This window comes from Trichosurus vulpecula, chromosome 3 (assembly GCF_011100635.1).
Source record: "Trichosurus vulpecula isolate mTriVul1 chromosome 3, mTriVul1.pri, whole genome shotgun sequence".
Lineage (NCBI taxonomy): Eukaryota > Metazoa > Chordata > Mammalia > Diprotodontia > Phalangeridae > Trichosurus > Trichosurus vulpecula.
In genome coordinates this window covers 424407613-424414587 of record NC_050575.1, presented here as the reverse complement: position 1 = coordinate 424414587, position 6975 = coordinate 424407613, and positions in this window count along the sequence as shown.

Sequence of the window (6975 nt, the reverse complement as noted above, 5' to 3'; positions counted from 1 at the left end):
TGCTCCCATGTGATCACTGTGGAAGAGAGTGTGGCGAAAGAAGGGAAGATAACTGAGGTGTAACTACGGATAACATTCTCCTTAATGCATCATGCAGAAGCCAAGGAGCTATGAACTTAGAGAACCCAAGAATCTCAGAGTTGGACGGAACAACAGAGGTCATCCCTTACTACTCCAACCTGAAATAGAAGCTTTTTCTTCTATAGCAATGCCTTGTTTGCATGGTAAAAGGCCATGATAGATACAACAGTCTTTTATTACTAATTCTTTTCAAGTTATATTTTGTCTCCTAAACCAAAACGTAAACTTCTTGAGCAAGAACCATCTCATATTTCTATGTGCTACCCCCAACACCCTAACTGCCTCCAACAGTGCTGAAGCACGTAACAGGGGCTTACCATAGCTCCCTGGATTACTGGTTTAGTGGACATATAAAATCAGATTTCTTTCTCCACACAGAAGTGCACACTTGTCCTCCTTTCATAGAAAATAAGCTCTGCCACTGAGATATTGAATCAGGCAAAATGTATTTATATTTGTTACTCTGTCAAGAAGCTGTTCTATGTACCCATGAGTGATGCTTAATGGGTAAACATTATCTGCTTAGAAATGTAACATGTGTTTCCCTCATCCCCCCACCCACAAACAATCCTTCCCTTCATAGAAGAGTGTGGTGTAGAAAAAGTAAAAATATCCACTTAAACTTGGGTGCAAAAGATCACATTTGGATTCTGAGATTTCTCATTCACTCACACTGCTGCTTCAGAAGGGTTATTTGATGCAGCATACAGAAGAAAAGGAACCCCAGGAACATGAGACTCACCCATTCATGAAGGGAGTTGCCACTGTAACATAGATGGCATGTGACCATGGGGCCTCTCCTTGAAAACTTCTGAGAAGGGTGAACCCCATGCCTCTAAAGTCAGACAATTATTTGAACCCACTGACTTCATTTTGCAGATTTGGGGAATAAAGGTAAGAAATATTGAAACAGATCCCTCCAAACGATAAAGGGGGAAAAATTGAAAGAGGCACAATTAAAAACCAAGTCCCCAGGTTCTAGATCCAGAGTTCGAGACTTCCTCCCCTCACTTAAGATCATAGGGTCATAGTTTGAAAGCTTAAAGTTGTTTTAGAGCTAATGGAATCCCAATTTTCAGGGGCTGTGTATGTTGTTTTCCTTGATTTCTTACCCAGCATCTATCTTGCAGGTGCATAATTCTCTACACATAGTTTTTACTAAATAGATATCAAAATGGCTTTGAGCTACCATTCTATAGTTTCTTAGCAATATGACCTTAAACCTCCATCTTTTCTTATTTACACTTATACATACTATGTGTAAATATACAATGTGTGCAGGAGAGAGAGACAAAGAGACAGAATGACAAGAGGAGAGAGAAAAAAAGGAGGGATGTAGGTGAATGAAAAAGAGGGGGAGAGGAAGGGGGAAGAGAGAGAAGGAGAAGGGGGAGGAAGGGAGGGAGGGGGAGAGGGGGAGAAAGGGAGAGAGACAGAGAGCGACAGAAAGAGAGAGACAGACAGACGGAGGCAGGGAGGGAGGGGGCAGAGAGAGACAGAAAGAGAGAGAGACAGAGAGAGGGACAGAGAGAAAGAGACAGAGAGACAGACAGAGAGAGACAGACAGAGAGACAGAGAGATGGAGAAAGACAGAGAGAGCAAAAAGAAATAGAAATCATGAATTGTTTTTGTTTTCATTCTGTCCTCCTCATTTTGGAATGTTAAGCCTGTTGATGAGAGGTGATGGCTCTCTCAGCAGGCCTACGTTTCATAATGTTCTCTTGGCAACAGATTCCCCTTGATTCATTAGCGTGCAAACCCCATTGCCAATCAATGGTGGGATGATAATGAAAAGTTTTCCAAAACTTGCTCATGCCTGATGCTCCATTCTTGACAGTCTACAGGGAGAGGGGAGGTTTAACTCAGTTTCAAAAGAATAGTATTTCCAAGAACCCCACCCCCCCCACCAAAGGGGAAGAATAAGCAACAAATGAAATATGTCAAGAATAAGCATAGACAATTTAAAATAATTTTGAGTCTCTGGTGCCTTATTTCTACTGTGATTTGAACAATTTTTATTCCAACTGTGACAACAGACAGAAGCCTTCATTTTCCATTTTTATTTCCTACAAGGCATTGGCTTTTAAATCAAATACCCAACATGAGATTTTGTAACTCGGGGAAGCAAATGAAAAGGCTGAGAAAGAGATGGGTGATGATTCACCATTAAGAGCACACATTTTTGTTGCACTCAATGATCACCGTGGACATATTGGAAGCATTAGTGTCTTTGAGCCAGTTTCTAGGCTAATAAAAGGAAAATAAAATTTGATGCAATTACTAATCTAAAATACCTTACCCTCCCCCTGCCTCCATTCATTGTAAGGTAAATGCAGTGGTATGGAAGGCAGAAATATGTTTTTAAAGTCCACATCCCCATTTAAGCCTTTATTATAGCACCATGCTAACAATGCTCGTCCTGTTCAGCTCTTCTTGTTGGAGTTCCCAGTCATCTTCATGCTTCCCTCTCATATAAAAGGCCATTACTGAACCTTACCTCCTAAATTATTTTCTATATATTTTGTATTTGTTCTTGTTTGCATATTGTTTCTACCCAGTAGAATTTAAATTCTTTGAGATCAGGAGCTATTTTCATTGTTTTCTTTATAACCACAATAGCTAGGATAATTCCTGGCTAAATAAATGCTTGTCAAATTGAATGGTATCTAAAAGTTGAACATTTCAAAACCGTAATATGAATGAAATGTATCATCCACAAGTCCAATCAGAATCTCTGAAGCCATTACTATTGTTATGATCAAAAACCTAATTTTCTAAAAATAACATATGTAGATTACATATATATACACACACATATATACATATACATATAAGAGCTTTGCAAATTAATTTTATAGGCCTCTGGTGGATAGACTGTGCAAATATTTTTTATTACATTTACAGATGAAAAAAATGAGACTCAATGTGGTTAAGTAACATATAGACATGTAGCTATTAAATGTCTAAGGCAGGGTTTGAATTTATGGCTTACCTGACTCCACTCTATTTCCTTTGTCCCCTGTTATCTCTGAGATAGGAAGTTATGCTGTGTTGTGAAGCAACTCTAAAATTTAGGTCCTCAAATACACCCTTATTACCTACCCTGAGAATGGCAAATCTCATATTAATAAATGATTAGGGTGAAAGATTTGAAGGTGGTAGTTAAAATTGAAAACAATCAAGCCATTTATAGCATACCATAAGTTTATTTCTCAAATTAGCTATCTTCTTATCTAGAAAGAGAAGGAGAAACAAGCCAAGTAAATTATTGTAAGAGATGGGAATAAGGAGAAAACTGAGCCAACATCGAGTATTGTCCAGGAAGCACAGGTCTGAGATGGGGTAGTCCTTGAATAACCCAAGTTAACATGAGAATTGTTCAGTATCCATTGGAGGCCTGTTCATGGCTCTGAAGGAAAATAGATGTGCAATAAATGTTTATGAAATGAATGAATGAGACTGAATTAATTAATAATGGAATGTGGAAAATGAATGGATGAATGAATGAATAATTAAAATGGAATATGGACCAATAACCACAGCAAAAAACGAGATACAATGTATAATCCAAGCAAGGGCATATACAAGTTACATACAGCAGCAAGCTTAGGAGATAGCATCAGAAAAAGAATAAAGTAGGTAATATGCCCATCCATTCATTTGTCTATTCTTTACCTACAGTGTCGCATTCAGCCTCCTGCGTACTGTGGAATATGCCCCATGGAGGGTCTTCAGGAAGTCAAAATCAGAAAAGCAAGAACAAAGCAATATTCGGCCATGAGTATCTGAGTTTGGAACCACTGCATAAGAGAGAATTTCACGTGGAAATAGTTCGATAACTATGGATAGCACGCAGGGAGGGAAGTTGTTTGGGGAGGTGGAGAGCTTTTACCTTAGAAACACAACCACCAAACCTAATTTCTTCCCTCGTCTTGTTAAAGTGATCTCATTAACTTCATACTGAGTTTCTTCATCTTTACTGCAGCATCTTCAGCCCTTAAGAGCACATGGTCTATGTGTTCGGTCAGTCAGTCAAGAAACATTTATTGCATGTCTACCATTTCCCAGGCACCGGGCTAAGCACTGGGGATATAAGCACTATGTATTATGGCATTACTTGAGACATCACAGCGATGGGCATGTCCTCCTAGCATTCATCAGGCTGAAATCTTAACCTCATAGTTCATCCATTAAGGTTCTCTCTTGAGGAAAAGGGTCCTGCTATACTGTGTTTGTTTACGTACATCAATACATCTAACAATTCAACAGCAATACATTGAAAAAGCCCATTATGTGCAAAATTATGTATAACTGAACTTTTTTTTTCTCCTCCTGGGCAAAGGTTTTAGGACATATTGTGTCTAGAACCCAAATCCCGAAATATTGATGGAGGTATGAGTTTTAATCAAATTTTGATAAAGTTATATTTATCTGGTGAGTAGTCTGACTTGAATATAAATGTTTATAGATGAAAATGTGTATTCTCCATGTTTATCTCATATAGATTTGGCCATATCACCTGTCTAGGCTTAAAGATTGAATGAAACTTCAATTCACTACACATCACACTTCACTCAGGTCTCTCGTGAACAAAAGCACTCAAAATAATTTCCTCCCGTCAAATAACACCCATCCTCATCTTTCAAACAAATTGCTAGGTAACTCCCAATTCCTCAAAACCTATTTATAATCTGTCAGGTCATGTGGAAAGTTAATTGTGATGTTTGTCTCTATTTTGATGAAGGAAAATGGTGGAGCCAAAGGGATAAGATATGTCTGGGTGAAGGCAAAATCAAACAAAAAACAACCACATCGTCATGGTTCCAGATGAATTTTTAATGATTTCCAAACAAGGATTTGACCATCACATGTTCAAGCCCAGTCTTCAGGTGGGTTTTCATACAATGCTTCTTAATGCTTTGGGGATACTGTCTCCAATAAACATCATTTAAGATTTGTATAACCAGCTGCTATCCACATACATTCTAGTTAAATCTTATTTGCATTGGAACCCTCTCAAAAAGCATTATCTAATTTCTCTTCACATTCTGTAAAACTTTATCATACTCTAGTCAGCACCTCACACAATGCAGTCATTCCCTGCCCCCTAATTATACATGATTTTTTTATGGTGATGGGCTCTTAGGAGAAAATATTTATTTCTCACCATCTTGACATTGTGATTAACTCATTGATGAGGAATGAAGATTACTGATTATTCCAGAAACTTCCATTTCTTTTCCTGATGTGTTTTGGTGATAAAATAATGCCAGTTGAGCAAGTGATGTTTCCCCTCTATAGCTAATATGGAAAATTTCTTCCTTTTCTTGTCAAAGCACCTATCTTGGAAACTCCTGACTCTGGTTCTGTCTTCCACAAGGTTGTCAAATTAAACTAATGAAGCTTATCTTAACATAAAGCATTTCCAATGACATCAGAAAAGGATACAGTTATATAAAAAGCAAAACCAAGATTTAAAAAAAAACTGTTATTTCAAGTGTGTTTAGAAAATCCCCAATGAGCTGATTAGACACAACATTCTTTTGCTAATCCCAAAAGACTATCCTTGTCTTTCCTACTAAATTACTAGGGAACTCCACTTCCCAAAACTATTTATAATCTGTCAGTCATAGGAAACTAAAATTTGGATGATGTTATTAGGGAGTGGAGACACTGGAGGATATCACACAGTTCTCATAGGAAGAAATTAAGTCCCAGATGAATGACTATTCACACATGCTGTCAGAATGGATGTGGGATGTAGATGACTCCTGGCCTATGTGTGTATTAAATTGATTGAGTAATCTTCAGAGAAATTGATATGAGTTAGTGACAAATCCAAGATAGACACTGGGGATTTCAGAAGAATGATCTTGTCCATGGATTTTTTTTAAAATCAAATAATTTTTGCTTTGTTTCCCATATTTCTGTCAGTTTTGTTTAATTTGATGAACTCGGAACCAGTGGGGTGGAGTGGTGGATAATGTCTCTGGAGAGAAGAATAGTGGGTCAAAATGAGAAGAAGTTCCACCCATCAATATGCAACAGGGCCTACCTGTAACAAACATGGATTTCTAAACTGTTGTTATTTTCATGATACCCAATTACCCAATCACAAAATGAGTGATTTCTATTGCATCAAATAGCCCACACCTTCCCTTTTTCCATCTCCCCCCCACACTGCCCTTTCCAAAGAGTGAAGGCCAGGTGACATCAATGAGAACACATGCATGCTGAAAGAATGCAAAGCATTATTTTATTATTAATATGATAATAAGTACAGATTCCCAGTGACACAGATGACATAATACATGTGATCCTTGAATACCAGTCTCTGAATTCTGCAATGCTAACATACTGAGGAATGGAATTTATGAAAATTAACAGAAAGCTGAAAGGGCATCATGCCCCATACTTTGGTGGGATTCTTTTTTAATAACTCATTCATAGAACTGACCAAGAGTTTAACAGATTTCCTTTAGGAGACTGGCACTGAGCAGACTACGAGTAACTTAATCTTTACTTTTATTGTTCTATCATCTTCTGGCCCAATTGGATGGTTCAGCAAATAGATATCCATTTTCCTGTGTTTAATGAACCCTTGTATCTTTATCTCATAACTAAAATCTGAACTTAGAGCTCTGCTATGAAAAAATACAAGTTATGGCCCCTGTTGGGATAACCAATTACCCAAGAATTTCTGACCCTCTAATAGGTCTCTAGAGACTACCTGAAGCTTGGTACTGTGTTCTGAACAGTTCTGAACAGAGTAGGCACTCAAAAATGCTAGTAATAAAGTAACAAATAAACAAAAAGTAAGACACCGTCTCATCTTCTCCTTCCTTTTTCCCTCTATCTCTCCATATCCAATGTTTATGATAAAGTTTCTTGTTC